At 37.8% G+C, this 18,159-nt stretch overlaps 1 pseudogene; it reads right to left on the reverse strand.

Moving 5' to 3' along the window:
• Positions 1–2,954: 2,954 nt before the first annotated feature.
• LOC149175632 (protein NODULATION SIGNALING PATHWAY 1-like) lies at positions 2,955–17,949 on the reverse strand (annotated as a pseudogene).
• Positions 17,950–18,159: the final 210 nt, after the last annotated feature.

The following is an 18,159-nucleotide window of genomic DNA, read 5'->3' on the forward strand; positions in this document are numbered from 1 at the left end:
CTTATATCAGAAATTTTTGATTTAGAAAATATGTCTGACCAACATAATGTGGATATTGAATCACATATTTATCCTACCAAATCTCATGCATGCTCCAAGTTTACCTGATTATCAGGTTGTAGGGAGTAGCCCAAGTTGTAGTTTCATAAACATAGGATGTCAATCTAGTGGCAGTAGTTCTTTTGTCAATGGTTAGGCCACTGATAGTGTAACAAATTCTAATATATCAGTTGATTAGGGATGCGCTTCTGAAGATAAAATGGTTATTGGTTGGAACCCAATTTCAAATGTGAAGTCAACTTCAAGGTTTGAAAGGCAAGTGGTGGACTCGCATATCCTTCATTCTGAAATTTTGTCTATGGATTCCCTCAACAAATAGGTCATGGATTCCATTCAAGTTGTAACTATGGAACTACTTCTGATGGTAATAATTATAACTTTAGCACCAATCAGATAGTAGTTGCAAATGAAGGGAAACCATTCATGGATTTAAGTTGTTGTCCTCACCCAACTCAATTGGTTGGACCAGAATCTGAACAATTAACCTTTTCTTATAGCAATGTGACTGGATGTATGCTAGACTCTAGAGAACAACAATGGACGTGCCAATCATCCTATGGATGGTAGACGATGATCCTGTAAAGGAAAGATTGTGGAAATCATTTTAGGTCCATGATATTTAGATTTCCTCCTATGTTCTTCACACTGGGATGATGGCCACCTCCACCTTACAGATCTTGGATGGGACACCATCAGTAGCAACCTAAATATTCCCGCTACCGCTGCAACAATTCCTGCTGTTAGGCCTGTAGAAGAACCATTCATACCTAGGGCTAGTGTAGGTGATGTGGGTCCATATTTCATAGGTTTATCTATGGATAGGTAATCAGAAGCTCCCCAGAGAGATTTTTGAGCAAGATACAACCCTCCATTTCAACAAGAACAAAGTGTACCTCAAATATGGTCGTCTGGAAATGTTGGAAGGTATATACCTGACTTACAGCCATATCCTTCACATTCCAGGAGATTGTTTTCAGGCGACCACTTTGCAGATATCCCCCCTTTGATGTCATTGGATAAATCCATGGAAGTCTTTCAAAACTTGGGTGTTTACCCTCATATTGAGCAATGGAGAAATCAGATAAGGCAGTGGTTCTCTGAAGTTTTTCTTAATCCTCTTGTTCAAAAAATTGAAACCATTCATATCTAGGTAATAGATTTCTCAAAATATACTTACTCCCAAATGTGTGATTTTAATTTTTTACATATCAAATTTTATTTTGAATATTGATTTGTGTTCTTTCCAAGATGATTCATGCAAGCAGCAGCAAAGCTTGGGATTTCTATCACCTTAACATAACTAGGTAGTAATGTACCAAATTATGGAGTCTCTTCTGTTGCTTCATCTAATAATGTTGCTAATGAGTTGGAGACAACATTTACCCTTGATGAGGATGGATTTCTTCATCAGTTGTGTGATACTCTCATACAAGCATGAGATGCTCCTCCTAGTAAGTTACATTACCTAAAAGTGTAGGGTGCAAATTTTATGTTGTTAAAAGGTTGAGCATTGCGTTACAAGTCACTCTAAAACCTCAATGTTTCTATATCTGATGAGTTCTTTGCAAGCTCAATGTTTAATTCCTTAATGTTGGGTCACTTTTAGGCTTGAAATGCTTAGGTTTCAAAGAAATAATGTAGTGCTCCGCCTTTTAACATGTTTTCTGTTTAACATATTTGAATACTTTCTATTCAAATTGTATTCTTTGTATCTATAATTATTTTGTGTTGAATTTTATCTTGAATGTAGCTCCATAACCCCATCTTTACTAGGCCTTTAACCTCCGAAAGGGAAACCTTTCAATCCTCTTATTCAAGAATGTTTGGATGTCGTGACTGAGCATCAAAGGTTGCGTGCATTGATGAAAAGAGAGTGGGTTAAGGGGTTGTTACCTCAAAGTAGTGTTCACGCAGATTACACAGTACAATGGATTAAAGGTAAAAACATATTGAGGTGTGATTTTGACTAATACCAATCTGGGTTGCTAACTTTCTCAATCAAGTGGTAAGTTCCTAAGTACAGTTCTAATTTGTATGGGGAAATGTGCAGAACTTGCAGAAGGAACATGTGTGAAGAAGTATGATTTTGAAGGAAGAGGGGAATTTTATGACAATTTAAACAAAAGATGGACTCTGGAACTGCCCACAGATTCACATCTTCTTTTGTATCTTTTTTTTTCACTTTTGGAGCATTTGGAGTGGATGTTGCATGTGGAACCTACTTCTTATCTAAGTACACAGTCAAGCAATAATCCTTTATTTGTCGGTATCCTGCCCCGCAACGAAATATTTACGGAGAAGTATGTTGCATATTTGTCCTTTGTTCCTATTATTTTTCACCCTGGAGCATGTGTACTAGTAGTGGGAAAGTAGAGTCCCCCTATTTTTGTACTATACTAGAATAAAAAGTTGCAATTTTCTCTTCAAGTACGTTGTCCAAAACTGAATTATCTAGTTTGAATGAGATCAATTCGCTCACATATAATTGTAATAAATCCTTGTTGGATTATGTGTAAATTATAATAGAAAATATGCCCATAAAATCTCCACAACATATAACAGGTAGACTACGGCTTATATATATAGGGTGAAGGTAAAACGATCGACAATGATGTTAAGGTTCTTGTGTGAAACTACAACACAATGATTTTAATTGAGCATCAAATGATAAATGGATGAAATTTTCATTTTTTATTTATTATTTGTATCCTTTCTTTTTTCAGTTAAATATAAGAATTGAAGTTGAGCCAAAGTAAAAAATTCAAGGGACCAGATATTATGTACATTTCTATGTGTGATACATATGAAACAACAATATAGAAGTTAATGACAAAATAAATGCATAATATTTGTAGAATATGAATGAAACAAGGAGTCTGCTCATGTAGACTCGTTCAAAGATGGCTTCCACAAATACAAAAAAAGGTGACAGGATGACTCTTCAACCACAGATAAATACACCCATCCTCTAAATGCATCTCCAATTTGATTCACGTTTATGAAGAATAGCTCTTGCACAATGAATTTTTTTGTCACTAAGGATATGACACAAAAATCCCCCTTCCCTAACTCTAGTAACCCACTTCAAATGGCTCTCTTTTCTCTTCACATGAGAAGCACTATCATATCCTACATTATTAACCAACCCCATGCCAGGCTCACCTTCAACCATACACCTCTCCTTGCACTCTCTCCCCTTGAAACATACGCTGGTGGAATCCAATAATCTCCATAGATGGTTTATAGAGTTCTTAAATATTTCTATGAAATCAAGAGATGAATGGTCTATATCATTATCACTCAAGAAAAACACTTGGGGATTTAGGTCCTTTATGAATTTGATGAACTTGTCACGAGGGGGAACTAATGTTAACTGATTGTCTTTGCCTTCATTTTTGTCCAAGCCCTCCCCTAAGAGTTGATGAAGATGAAATTGTGCACAGATAGCTAATGCCTCGTATTCTTTAACCCTTAGGGATTTCCCTGGTAAGGGAATCTAGGGGTTGTGCAATGAAATTGACTTCCATATCAAGGTTCAAAGTCTTTGCATACCTCTTCAAATGGTTAGGGAAGTCATTAGAAGGAGGTCTAGCTGAAAAGGGTGCCCCAAGAGTGTTTGCTATGATAGTTAGCCTTTGGAGACTAGGAGGCCTAGCTAGTCTTCTAGCCAATGCCTCCATGAATGTGGTCCATTGTATTCCATGAAAAACACCAATGTCTATTACATGAAGAGATTTATTGGTTTTGTCTTCAGAGGCTTCGAGCAAATATTTATTGGCTATGGTGTACAACAACTGATACCATGGACTTGCCTCATGAAACTTGATGAAAGCCATGTGAAACAACTTTGGATCTGTAGAGAGGAATTTTGAGCAAGGAAGAGATGCGTCAAGATGCATGATCTTGGAAATGAAGGCTCTTAGCCCATGTGCTGCAAGCCTATGGTTTGCATCACCTGAGATTGATGCAAGATCATGGAGGACCCATATGAGATTTTGAATGCGAACAATGTTATTGTTGTCTATAGCTACTGCACAAGGGTTTAGTAGTTGTTCAACCCATCTCGATTCCTTGGGAAGTTTAGGTGGACTACTCTGGCATCCACCTAATCTGCCTTTTTTGTTGCTATTGTTACTGTTGTTGTTATTATCGTTGTTGTTGTTGTTTCATGTGGCATCCAAATCTAATTGATTGTCTGATTTTTCTCCATGCATAGAACTTAGTTTCTGGGGCCAGGCAGTGGTTGCCATGATCCAAACTGTCTCCTGTGTGGGGTGAGGCTGCAGTGTTTTCAAAGACATTCCAGAGTTTTCCTTTGGCATATTCACTTGAGACTCTATCTCTTTTTCTCTTCTTGGTTATCTTGTAGAATCCTCCACATCATTATGCATTCAACAAAGAAACATATTAATCATTTTTGGTTTTATAAGGAAATGCACATCAGAAATCTATCTAGTCAAAGTTGTGGAATGAATAATAAAATCAGTGGCAGAAATATCAGTAGTGCCTTCTTCTCTGCCATCTACCTAGAACAATATAATCCATAACATAGAGCTTTAAGGTGAGGGGAATTAGAGGGGAAAAGAGCAACATATCTCATTTCAAATTATTTTGATTTGCTCAGAATCATAAAATAATCCTTGAAGATCAACATAAATAACATAAATAACAAGAGGGTAAATCTACTCCAATGTTATAATTGTCTGCTTCAAATCCTCTTCCATAGAATGAGCCTCTCATATGAAAAATAGTAAAAGAATTTTCATAAGCAGTTCAAAGAGTTGGTGTCTTCTCTAGTATTCCACTTCTAGGAAAGACAATTGTCTCCTGTGCCAGAATTTGCATGGAGGTGGATGTGAGTAAACATCTCCCAACTAAAATGTTATAATTGTTTGCTTCAAAGCCTATTCCAGGGCATGAGCCTCTCATATGAAAAATAGTAAAATAAATTTCCCAAACAGTTTATATTTTGTGTCTTATCTGATGGTCCTATTTAAGGAAAGGTGATTGTACCATGTGCTAGAATTTTCATGAAGATGGACGTGAGTAAAGATGTCCCCACTAAAATGACATTAAATTTAGATGAATTTAGTTGGACCCAAAAAATCTCTTGACTATCAAAACTTGAATTTCCAGTGAATTTTTTTTCATGAATTGGGGCATCCCCCTCCCTCCTTCCTTAAAGTTAGAAATGCATGATTATAGGGAAAAGATGATGTTAATTGGACTATAGTCTAGTAGTTGAGACAACATGTGGTGGACGAGGTAGTATTAAAGAGTCAAATTTGAACCTCGAATGAATGACATGCATTTCAGAAAGTATAGGAGCCTCCTAATATATGTAGATATCTAGTTATAGTAGAAAGTAAAATATAATTATAACTGGATATTTGTATAGGCATTATTACAGTGATGTGAAATTATGCCCCAGACATATGACGTGAACCTAAAAGCGAAGAGCCAAGATACAATTCCCAGGTGAGTTCGGAAAAATATATACCCTTCATGATGACTTTCAAAGGGACAAGAATGGGTACAAGTCCCAGGAAATTTCAGCAAAAATGGACTTCCCTTATGAATATCAAAGGAAGAAAATAGATACACACCCCTCATGACTTACAAAAGGACAACGATGGGTGCAAGTCCAAGGCAATTTCAGCAAAAGGGGCTTCCCTTATGAATTTCAAAGGAAAAAACAAATACACACCCCTCATGACTTATAGATGCATAAGGGCAGGTACAAGTCCTGGGAAATTTCAAAAAAATGGGCGTCCCTCACAAATTTCGATGGGAAAAGACCTAATGCATATTCCCTGGCAATTTTGGTGAAATAATTACCCTTTTCACGTGGCATGTCAACCTCTGACTTTGGAGTCCACTATTTGTGTTACATCTTCATGGGTTGCTTCATATTATCCTAACAACACTTCTAACATTCATGGGACTAATAGATTCACTTTGAATATATTACCTATTGCTTCAAATAACTACATGCATATGAAATTCAATGGAACAATTGCTATGCATCTAACATAATTTTCAAAATAAAAAAATACACATAGAGAATAGAGTAATAGAAACTCAAAATTAAAATAATTCAATCTGATACACCAAAAACTTGCCAACAAAACAAATATTCAACAGGGTATACACATTGCATATACTACCAGAAATACATAATTGAAAAAAATTCAACAATCATATCCATACAAACACATACCACGAAAGGTTCTACCCAAAATCTCTCTACGTCGCCCTTTTAGGAAGTTGGGGTAACCAAATCATTGTTGTTGAAAGATGGTTCCATAACAAACTAAGTCTCGAGATGGTTGTCCATGGTAGGCAATGCAACTTCCCAAAAGTCTGCATGCTCTTGGTCTACGATGGGGTAGTCCCCATTGATGATCTCTCATCGCTAATGTCCAACCAGTCTAGTAGAGACCCATATCCCCCATTGCACTCCTCACCTTCTGCCATGATCAGAGTCTATGTTTGACCTACTGATCTTTGTTTCTATTGATATCCATTTATGAATTTCAACAGAAAAAAATGGCCAATTCAAGATGAATATGCAGATGGATCACTTGGAAGTTGAGTCTGCCCTTCCCCTCTCACCCTATTTATATCATAAAAGAAAATGAAAAATGTTGACCTGCACACCAACTCCATGAGGATATATGGTTAACTCATGTAAATTATCATGAACTCACTTTTCATTCATGGTTCATTGAGAGATTTACTTGGTTACAACTTTAAATTGTTATGGCAGATCAACTGGTGTAAGATAATTTTTCGTTCAGGGATGATTAGGGCCTAATTTTTCGACCAATGCAACTTTCCTCCGACACAAATGCACCACAACTACCTCATGAGTCCATGATTTGCTATAATGAATCATATGTCCACCTTCAAAGCTTTAAATATACCACGTGCTCTTTTGATTTTAGCAACATCATGCTTGTGCATGTATTTCAAAATTTGGCCTTTCCTTTTTTATTTTTTATGTTATTTTAATATGCTTTAATTTCTTTTTAATCTTTATGTTGTTTTTTAAATCAATAAAATGATTTATATTGGTCTCATCAATTGTTTTATATTTATTATTTGTTATATGTTTTATTTTTCTTTCCATTTGTTTTCACAGGTTATCTACAACCTAAGATTTTTAGCATATAACTCAGTTGGCATGAGTGTGCCTAAGCTTTTCCTTAAGGTTGAATACTAAGTTCCTAAGGTGTTCTTTTTTATGGTGACGTTTTTTTTGTTTTTTTTTGTATAGATCATCTGGCCACATAGTGGCCACTATCACCGAACTAAACAAAACTTGTTCGAGTTTCTTGCTTTTCTAGGGGAAAACGACATTGACATTATTGATGTTGAGGTATATGTTGTATAAATATTTTATAGTCCACTTTAATTTATATTCTATTTTTCATCGTCTTTCATGTCTTATACTCAGCATTATATATTCTTTCATTTTCAGAAGAGGAAATTAGTATTGATGGTAAGAATCATGAATTGAAGAAAGAGGAGAACAATAACATTGGAGCGACAAATGCATAAAAATAGAGAGAAGAGAGTCGGTCTAGTGATACCTTTAAGGCCAATATTCCACATGAGAAACACACATACAAACTGATGGTCAAGTCTTTAGAGTTATTGAATTGCAATGCCTTGGCAATGTAATGATAATGTTTTGAAGTGATGAAACAATATTTCATGTGTAAATTGTAGTCCAACCAATATTAAGTTGGAAACTCATATTGTGACATTTCATATAACACAATTTATGTGGTTGAAATTATTTATAGTTGTAATTGATATTATTTAGTATTGTAATTAACATATGTAACTTTTTGTTTTCATATTAGATGAACATGCACATTGTATGACATTTTTTTAATTTAGTCGCAAAATCATACTAATTAATTTATGTTATTTAATAATGAACACATAAAATTATTAGTAGTTTATATTGATTAATGATGAACACAAATAAAAAGAATATATAATGATTAAATTAGTTGTTTATAATGATTATTAATGAAAGTAAATGAAATGAATATAAACTACTAAATCAATCGTTTATATAATGAATATGAAACTACCAAAAAAAAATGACTACTATAAATGATAAATTTGTGATTACAAATGACGACTAAATTTTACATATATATGACTATTAATAGTTAATTTACAGTATATTATAACACGACCAAAATTTAGTCATATTTCTTTGGTCATTAATTGGTTTCAAACGATGACTAAAATTTGCATATATATGACTATTAGTAGCTAATTTACAGTATCTTATAACACGACCAACATTTTAGTCATATTTCTTTGGTCATTAATTGGTTTTATTGGGTGATCATATAGTAATATATTTTGTTATATATTTGGTCATTAATTGTGGCAATTAATGAATAAACTAATGACTAAATATACTACTAGAAGATGAAATTTAAACAACCAGTTAATGACTAAAAGTTGGTCGCGTTATAAGATACTGTAAATTAGCTACTACTGGTCACCTACTAAAAAATAGTCATTTATATGCAAATTTTAGTCATTTTTTTAGTAACTAAGTAGCCATTTTGTACTTGTGTAGGGACACTCGCATCAAGGCATCCAATCCTAGAGAAAGAAGAAATGAATCCGACCATATCTTGTAATGCATTGGAAATAATTATCACTCCTCAAACTCTCAAGATAGAAGGAGATATAAAGAAAAAAAAAAAAAGGTAATAGTGTTGATTGATTCACGTACTACCCATAATTTTATTCATTGTAAGATAGCCAAGGAATTGAATTGCTTCTTATATCCAATGCTAGAGTGTCAAGTGATAGTTGCAAATGGAGGAACTATAAATTTCTCTGTAAAGTGCCATAATATCAAGCTAACCATGGGGGAATATGTACTGAATAGTCCAATGCTTTCCATTCCAATGGGTGGTGCTGATGTTGTACTAGGAGTCCAATGGTTACAATATTTAGGTACAATATATTTTAATTTCCAAGAACTTTTCTTGAATATTTTTTTTTGGAAGGAAAGAAAGTTGAATTAAGGGGTATCGTAGGGAAACCATGAAATATAATCAACTCTAATGGCATGAAAAAGCTTCTAAAGAAATAAAAACGAAGCATAATTGCACAATTATGCTCACTAGAGATTCAAACATTGAAATCATCTATTTCTCCAGATCTCCAAAAAGTCTTGGACAATCATTCCAAGGTATATGAGACTCCTAAAGGCCTCCCACCTATTCGTGATCAAGATCATGCTATTCATTTTATTCCAAGAAGTGTTCCTCCAAACATCAGGCCTTACAGATATCCCTATGCCCAAAAGAGTGAAATTGAACGTATGGTTGTAGAAATGCTAAAAGTTGATATAATTCAGCCTAGTCAAAGTTCTTTCTCTGTTCCAATAGTATTGGTGCATAAGAAGGATGGATAATGGCACATGTGTCCGAATTATAGGGATCTCAACAAGCTCACTATTAAAGATAAATTTCCCATTCATGTCATTGATGAATTGTTGGATGAATTACATGGAGCAATTTACTTCATCAAGTTGGATCTTCATTCAAGATATCATCAAATTATAATGAAGACTAAAGACATTCCAAAAATAACATTTAGAACTCATGAGGGTCATTATGAATTTTTGGTCATGCCTTTTGGCCTTACCAATGCACCTTTTACATTTCAAGGTTTGATGAATTCTATTTTCAAACCATTCCTTAGAAAATTTGTGTTAGTATTTTTTGATGATATACTAATCTACAGCAAGTCTTGGAAGGATCATGTTCAACATGTTGACAGGGTGCTCAAACTACTGGAGAAGAAATAATTATATGAAAAAACCTCCAAATGTTTCTTTGGAGTACAGGAAGTGGAATAGCTGGGTCATATTATACCTCATGAGGGTGTTAAGGTAGACCCTAACAAAATTAAAGCCATTAAGGAATGGAAAATCTCCACAACCTATTGTAGTGGCTGCAACACCCTCCAAAATTTTGGCTTGCATCCAATTTCGAAGCCTTCCTTGATTTTTCCTTGATGATTGCAAACACTCAGGCTCATCCCATGAGCTCTTATCGAGTCTTTACACCCTCTTTGCTTTACTAATCATTGGTCGTCTTTTAGCATGTTGGTTGCAATGTCATGATTGCGGTCTTGTTCTGGCTATGTTGAAGGACTGTCTTTATGAGTACGAGTTGTGTTCGCTATGAAAACATCTATTTCACTTACACACGAAGTTGTAAAAAATGTCCCACAAGTGTCATCACGATCATTCAATGATCTATCTCAAGTGTCACACTTGTCGTTCTCACCCTTTAGTCAGTCATACTTAGCATATGTTGTCATGTGGTTTGAGGTGTCTTGTCGTCGAGTCCTGTTGAGTGTGTGTTCACAAGGTCATGTATACACGAGTTCACTCGCTCACACACTTAACCATTTTACCGAAGATCTATCGACCAAACCACCCTCCATCAATTGAACCTCCACTGAGTTGCACTGCGCAGTCTCAGCCCTCAGTGACCAAGCACTATTGCCCAGAAATGTGTAGAGCTTGAGGCTCCCCTCCAAGCTATCTACACTATGCAATTCTAGGATCAACCCAGTTGACTATCACCTAGAACAACACAGAAGTTTCCCAAGAATCCATCTCAGTCTACTCTTCCCACAATCCAATCCATCAAGCCTCCCGTTGGTCAACCAGAGAATTTGACTTGAGCATTGACCCAAGGCTGCACTCATCTCCCAAACTACACAGTATTTGTCCAACCTGTCTACCTTCACTACCTAAATAAATTACGCAGACATGAGGGACAGGAACCCGCTGTGTTTCACTACACTGTCCCGGTAAATTGCGCAGTTTTGCCAGGCAGTCCCCCCTGCTAGCCTGCTCTCCACTCCTCCTGAAAACTACGCAGTTTTCATTGACAGTCCACCTGCTTCTCGGCACCCCACTCAACCCGAAAACTTCGCAGTCATGTCCTGTTTGGATACTTCTATAACTGTGGAGTTCTGACCAGCAGGCTCCCACAACCTGATCCCTGCCTTCCCCGGAAAAACTACGCAGTTTTGCCTCCCATCTGAGCGATATCTCGTAGATGTCATTGTTGTCCTAGACTGCTCACCCCAACCTCTTAGTTAACTCTGTGCATTTTTTCCTTGATAGTGCCCAAAAGCCTCGCATCCCGGCCTGAAATGTGCTCTACGCAATTTCAGAGCCTTGTCATCTCTTTTGATCACCTGTACCTGGAAACCAAAGATGATGCATCATGGTAGACTAGGGTATTTTTGGATTTGATGTCATCTCGTCATGAGTGATTGCAAAAATGGGTACATGAATGAAACATGGTGCGACGATGAACGGGATGAATAAGGAGCGCATGCTGGGAGACTTATTCGCGAATAGGTGAACACATGAAGCATGCCAAGTACCAGCAAAGGGGACACATGCACATGCAACATCAAGCGAACACCATCGTCATGCGGAGGTGAAGCTATGATACACCAAGAGAACACTCATTACTTAGTAGCACAACAGCTCGACATGGGCACCACCATCAACAGGAACATACCAACAGTGTCATGTCGATTCATGTCATGAGTCATCTCGGCCACATCACTATTATGGTCCATACGTGTTGTAATCAATGTAATGTAACGTGGAAGTCCAAGAGACCCACATATGAAGTTGAAGAGTCATGTAATTCAAACAATCATGAGGGAAGTTGAAGTGTCACAAGGGTCAAGTTCACCCTTGGTTATATATACCCCTCATTTGAACATGCAAAGGACTTTTCACCTTGGCTCCTCCCACATAGCCTTGAGAGTTTGTAGTCTTTTCTTTGATGAGCGAGTAGTGGCTCCAATGCCCCACTATTGGGGTTAGTGATGTGTGGTGTATGGATATGTCTTGGAACTTTCCCTTAATTCAGAAGCACGTTAACAAGTCAGCATGTTTTCATACATGCATTGTATTCTTTTGTAAGACTATTCTTTGGACGCTTGTAATGCATGTTGCTTTAACTTGTATTAAGATAGTTGAACTATTTCGGTTGTTTTAGTGCATACACTATTGGAAATGTGTTGTATCAGTTGTTATCATTGTCTCGCCCGTGTGGACTACTCCATCGGACATTTGATAGACTCATTCTTGTAAACTTGTTATAACATCTGTTGCACTCGTGTGGACTACTCTGTTGGGTGTTGTACGTGTTATTTGTTCACTTTGTGTTTGTGACTGTCGCATCCATGTGGACTACTCCGCTGGAAGTTGTGCATATCCTATTGTGTTGTGTGTCTCTACCTGAGTTGGGACTATTCCCTCTCGACTTGAGACTCACTCTCACCCTCTCCCTCTGCAGTGAAAGAAATTAGACACAAGTTACACTAAGCACTCACTAGGCACACGAACCTCGTTGTTTGAAGACTAAGTATACCACTCTCATGTGCTGACAAGCAAGATCTAAGGCATATCTTTAAGATAATGGCAATCGGGCCATCATACCAGATGGGACTCCTACACCAAACGGTGTGAGGTATAGTTGGGACTTCATACCGGGGAGATCCCCTAAATGTTGGCGGGTCCAGCATCGTCAACATTTATAGCGCTAGAAGGAGGGTAGCCAGTAGTTTATGGTTGAATCTCCACTCAACCCTACTCATCAATCATCTAGTCAAGGCAGTAATTCGCACTCTCTCTCTCACCTACGTGCAACTCTGAAGTTGGCCAATCCTCACCTCCTAGACGTGAGCACGAAATTTCATATCAGCACCTCCGCTTTGTCCATCCCATCACCCATCAATTTTCGAAAGCAATCGAATTGATCCCAGGAATACAAGATCTTCCATATGCATCAAAGAAGCCAAAGAACACTCCCACAGGAGTTGTTGTCTCATCAGTGGAAGAAGCAGTTCTTGCCACTCTCGAAGGTCTAGAAAAAGTTGTTGAGAATGGAGAGGAACCTCCAGCCTTCCAACAAGGAGAAGAGGAAACCCTCGTGATATTGAGCTTCGGATCTGGTACAGGAGGCGAAGGGGAAGGCAGCTTAGGAGGGGGAAGCAGAGACGAACCAACCGACTGTTTGGTCAATTTAGAGTGTCCTAAATTGCTATATTAATTGTCGATCCGGGAGTCGTAAACTGCTGAAGTGAGGCGCACTATATATGCAAGATAATCGATTTCTTACTTTTTGTCGTTTTTGATTTTTAGTTTGTTCTTGGGTTTATCTTTGTTGATTCCCTAATGTGAGATGGCAATTCTAAAAGACAAGTATGGATAAAAAATGTTCAAGGCAATGATGTCTTTTAAAATGATTTCCAAAACTTCAAACTTGCAAAAAGGTTTTAAAACATGCAATGATGAAATTAATTCCTAAAAGAGAATGAAAATATGCCACTATTCTAATTAAACAAACAGTGAACTATTGATCATGAAACCCAGTATCCTTTCTGTTGTATAAATATAAAAAAAACTAAACTCAAAGAAATCCAAAAATTGCAAGCAAAGTAAACTAAAATAAAATTATATCAACTCATATTCCGACCCCTCACCATTCGTCTCGCTCTGGCTTTCAGAGGTAATCATAAACAACTTGAGCAATCTGATATCTAATTTGTAGAAAATAAAACTAGTATTAAACTACACACTCATACTTCAATCCCTCACCATTAGTCTCGCTATGGCTTTCGGAGGTAACTGAAAATGACATGAGCAATTTAATAACTAACTTGCAGAAAAATAAACTAATATCAAACTACACACTCATACTTCAATCCCTCACCATTAGTCTCGCTATGGCTTTCGGAGGTAACTAAAAATGACATGAGTAATTTAATATCTATCTTACAGAAAAGTAAATGAGCAAAACTGAAATAAATAAAACAGTGTTGGAACTAGAACTAAGAAAAATAAATCAGCAGAAGGACAAGAATAATTCCATGTCATTAGTCATTATAAAACTATGTGCAAATGCCCGGGCTGCCTACTGTAATCTGAAACAAAGACACTGATCAGTTAACAGCATTGTAAAGCATAAAAACTATGGACAGCAATCAACGTTAATACCATAAGAAGTGCAATATATACAAGTGAATGATTATGGCATAAGGAATGTAAAGAAATAAAGCATGAAACTATACAGCAATTAACAAAACCTTGGTGTGTACAGGGGCCCTCTGTACAACCTCGGGCAATCAGCAATCAACCACGAATTGAGCTTATAAACAGAGTCTTCTCATGTATTAAAATGCAGTCATAACACAGAAATAAATTCACGGCACAGTGGGCTCGTTAACAGTCAAAATTACATTCCCCAAAGCTAGCTACTATGCGTATGAGAAAACTTTAGTTATAACAGAGGATGACATAACTACTTTCCTAAAATCTGCGCTGATAAAAGACACGTGAACAACCACGTCCAGGAATCTAGCATTATGGCAGCCGTGAAGATTAAATCTATGGAGGGTGGCTGTTGGATTCGGTTCATGGAGCAGTCCACAGGTGTTGATATGTCCCCAGAAATCTAGGAACGGCCACGCAAGTCTTCACGTGGTGAAAAATAGAGTTTTGTCACCGTAGGACTCTTACATTGACCATTGTTTGACTACCTTTGACCATGACCTTCTTTGGTGAATTCGACTGAGCCAATAGGACTCGGTCGATGTCCATGTCATTTGCAACTTGCCCATGTGGCTGGATTTGCCTGAAGACACCTGTAACATAAACTTTAACAAAAAGGCTACGGAAAGTTGAATTGGCTGCGGAAAGTGACAAGATTCCACAGTTGAATGAGAAAAAATCTAATTCAAACAGCAGACACAAAACATAGTTAGGAAACCACTTTATATGCTCTTTTTAAACTAATATGCAATGATTTGACAACTTAGGAGGTCCCGGTAAATGGAAAAAGGCTAGAAAGGTGTATAGGGAAGATGCAAGTTTGGGGCTCAACACCAACTTAGAGGCAGAACCATCTGATTCTGAAGAAGAGGAGGAGTATGAAGAAGAAGAAGACATGGCTAATCAAAACTTGAAATGGGTGACTCAGGGACCATTGGATCTCCTGGGTGCTTTGCACAAGATGCCAAGGCATTCAGAAAATATGTTGACAAAGTTTGACCCCGACAAAACAGTGAAGGCATAAGACCACTTGGACACATTCTACTTACATCTGTAGACACTCAAGGTATGCTACGACGACGTTGCATGTAGATTGTTTTTGTGTACCTTGGATGGCTGAGCAGTGGTATGGTACCACAACCTTCCTGTCAACTCCATCTAGAACTGGGATATGTTCAAGAGAATGTTTCTGGAAAAAATTGCTGATGAATTCTCAAGATGGATTCGAAAGAGAAAGTGAAAGACGTTAACTAGGGGTTTTCACACATCTTGAACAAGTTTTCAGCAAACACAAAACCTCATGACTCCATCACTGTCAGCTACTACACGTCTGCATTTCTGACCAACATTGTGCAATTCTTCAAGTGAGCTGTGAAACCAATGTTACTTGAAAATTGCAAAGAGGCAATTGTTGTGGAAAAGGACCTGCGCGCGATTGGAGTCATCAAAGATGATGAACCAATGAAAGAATCCAAAGATGCGAGCAGGAGGCCCGAGGCTGCTGCAAGTAAGGGGAAAGACAAGGAAGCAAGTGACATTGAAACCCTTACTTGTCTCATCAAGACCTTGACAACAGAAATGTCTGAGTTGAAGCAATGAACAGTCGATACATCTATCAGTAGCTGGCCTCTCAGAAACTCGAAGAGGAGTATGTCATCAGGCAGTAGCAGCTACCTAGCTAAATCAGTGCAGAGCTCCAACTCAATTTTCCAAAAGGAAATGTGCATGAAGCCCGATTTTTCTCATTCCATGAAGACCATCACTCGGAAAGGACTTGTCCAGATTGGAATCAAGTTGTAAACTTGATGTGCGACGATATGAGAAACATGGGAAACAATGCGCAGTGCCAATGGGAAGATGAAGATGATGAAGAAGATGTTGCATCTGATGAAGCACCAAGTGTTGGGCAGGTGATCAACATGTATCAATGTGTGCACACAACACAAAAAACAAACACCGAGAAGCAACCCCCAAAGAAAGATAATCGATACAATCTCATAAGTCAAGGGGCTCCCCTTACTATTGGGGAGATGCAAGAAAAGCTTAAACTAATGAGGAAGGTTGATCCACCAGTCGTCCCAAAGCAGAAAACACAAAGCAAGCCCAGGAAGATAGTTGCAAACAAGAGTACATTCATGAGCAGTAAAATTTAGAACACTCCATTAGACAGTACAGACACGAGTCTAACCCCAAACACCTCGATGAGTTTACCCGCTCTTGACTACAATATTGTTGAAGATATGAAGAAAACTCGTGCAAACATCTCTTTGTTTGAGTTAGCTAAGATCAAGGGTCAGCGGGATATTCTGCTATGCGCATTGGGGCAAACATCCACAGACATCATAGCCTCTACCAGCAAGGGAGTAAGAACATCTCCCAATCTACATACAACTGTGCTCAACACACTCCGGATGGAAGAAGCAAACTCTCTTTGCCCTCCATTCTTGCTCTCATTTGAAATATTTAACTACAATGTTCACAATTGTTTGGTTGACTCTAGTGCATCAGCTAACATCATACCACTCTCCATTGCCAAGAGGATCAATGCGCAATGGAGCAAGACATCTATGCAGATCATCTAACTAGATCGAATATGCATACCAGCCATTAGTGAACTACAAGATGTGATCATCCGGTTATCTCATGATGGCTAAGTTCACCAGTGCATCAACATTGTCATTATGGAAATACCAGAAGCATATGCCTTACTGCTTAGTAGAGACTGGTCCAGCAATTTGAATGGATACTTTGCCACAGACTGGTCACACTTATGGCTTCCATACAAGGGAAAAAGAAACCAGATCTGGGTGTTATCCAAGAGATAAATGAAACATAATGTCACTCCCATCAATGGTGAGAACGAACTGTTAGCTTTCACGGAAGTCGTGTTTGACAACGGCCTCTTGTAAACACAGATGGGGTGTTATCTTGCACAGCCATCCCCAACCCCACCAGACACGTAATTGGATCTGCTTCCTTTCCCAACTGATGGAAATGAAACATGTACAACACATTGTAACACTAGTAACAGTAGCAGTAGTAGTACTAGTGCAACAAGTGTTCTATGTACATACGAGTTGTGGACCATGTATTTTGACAGATCAAAGACACAGGATGGCTCTGGAGTCGAGTGTGTCTTAATAGACTTGATGCACATGAAACACTTGATCTCAAGCCGTTTGGAGTTCGAGTGCATGAACAACTCTACTGAATATGAAGCACTCATATTAGGCTTGCACAAATCCATTAGCCTCAATGTTGATGTGCTCAAAGTGGTAGGTGACTCAGAAATCGCAGTACGGAAGGTATGTAACACCATGCACTATTTGTCACCTCATCTCAAAAGTTATCAACAAGAGGTATGGCAATTGATCTCTAACTTCCAAGCTTGCAATATCATTGTTGTGCCAAGAACGTTTAATGCAGCTATCGATGCCTTAGCTAACGCAGTTGCTAAGTTTACACCGCTTAGGGATAGGTTTACTATTGAAATTTTGTATAAGCCTTCTATCCCTCACAACATAACTAACTTACCTGTTTTTTATGATGATCAACATATACTGCACTTCATGGCTAACATTAATGTCTTCAAGGACACAGTGATTGACAAAAATGAGCACAAGAAATCTCTGTAAGCTGCAGCTTATGACAAGAAAGGCAACCTCATCCCCAAGAGTGTGGTATCTCTCGAAAAGCTCTATGACTTGCAGAACCTTTTCCAAGGGCCAAGGAACAGAAAAACCCATAGTTCCACCATGATGCATGAACAGGTCAACTTGGGAACAAAACAATATCTGAAGTTTGTCCATCTCAATACGTGTTGCACACCGCAGGAGTGGTAAGCCTTTGCCCGCTTGTTCAAAAAGTATCGGGATGTGTTCGTGTGGACATACGATGATCTAAAAACATATGACATGTGAATAATCTAACATGTGGTCTTGATCAAAGAAGGGGTC

Source organism: Pinus tabuliformis, chromosome 4_1 (assembly GCF_031772625.1).
Source record: "Pinus tabuliformis cultivar Carrire ecotype Pingquan chromosome 4_1, CPIR1, whole genome shotgun sequence".
NCBI lineage: Eukaryota > Viridiplantae > Streptophyta > Pinopsida > Pinales > Pinaceae > Pinus > Pinus tabuliformis.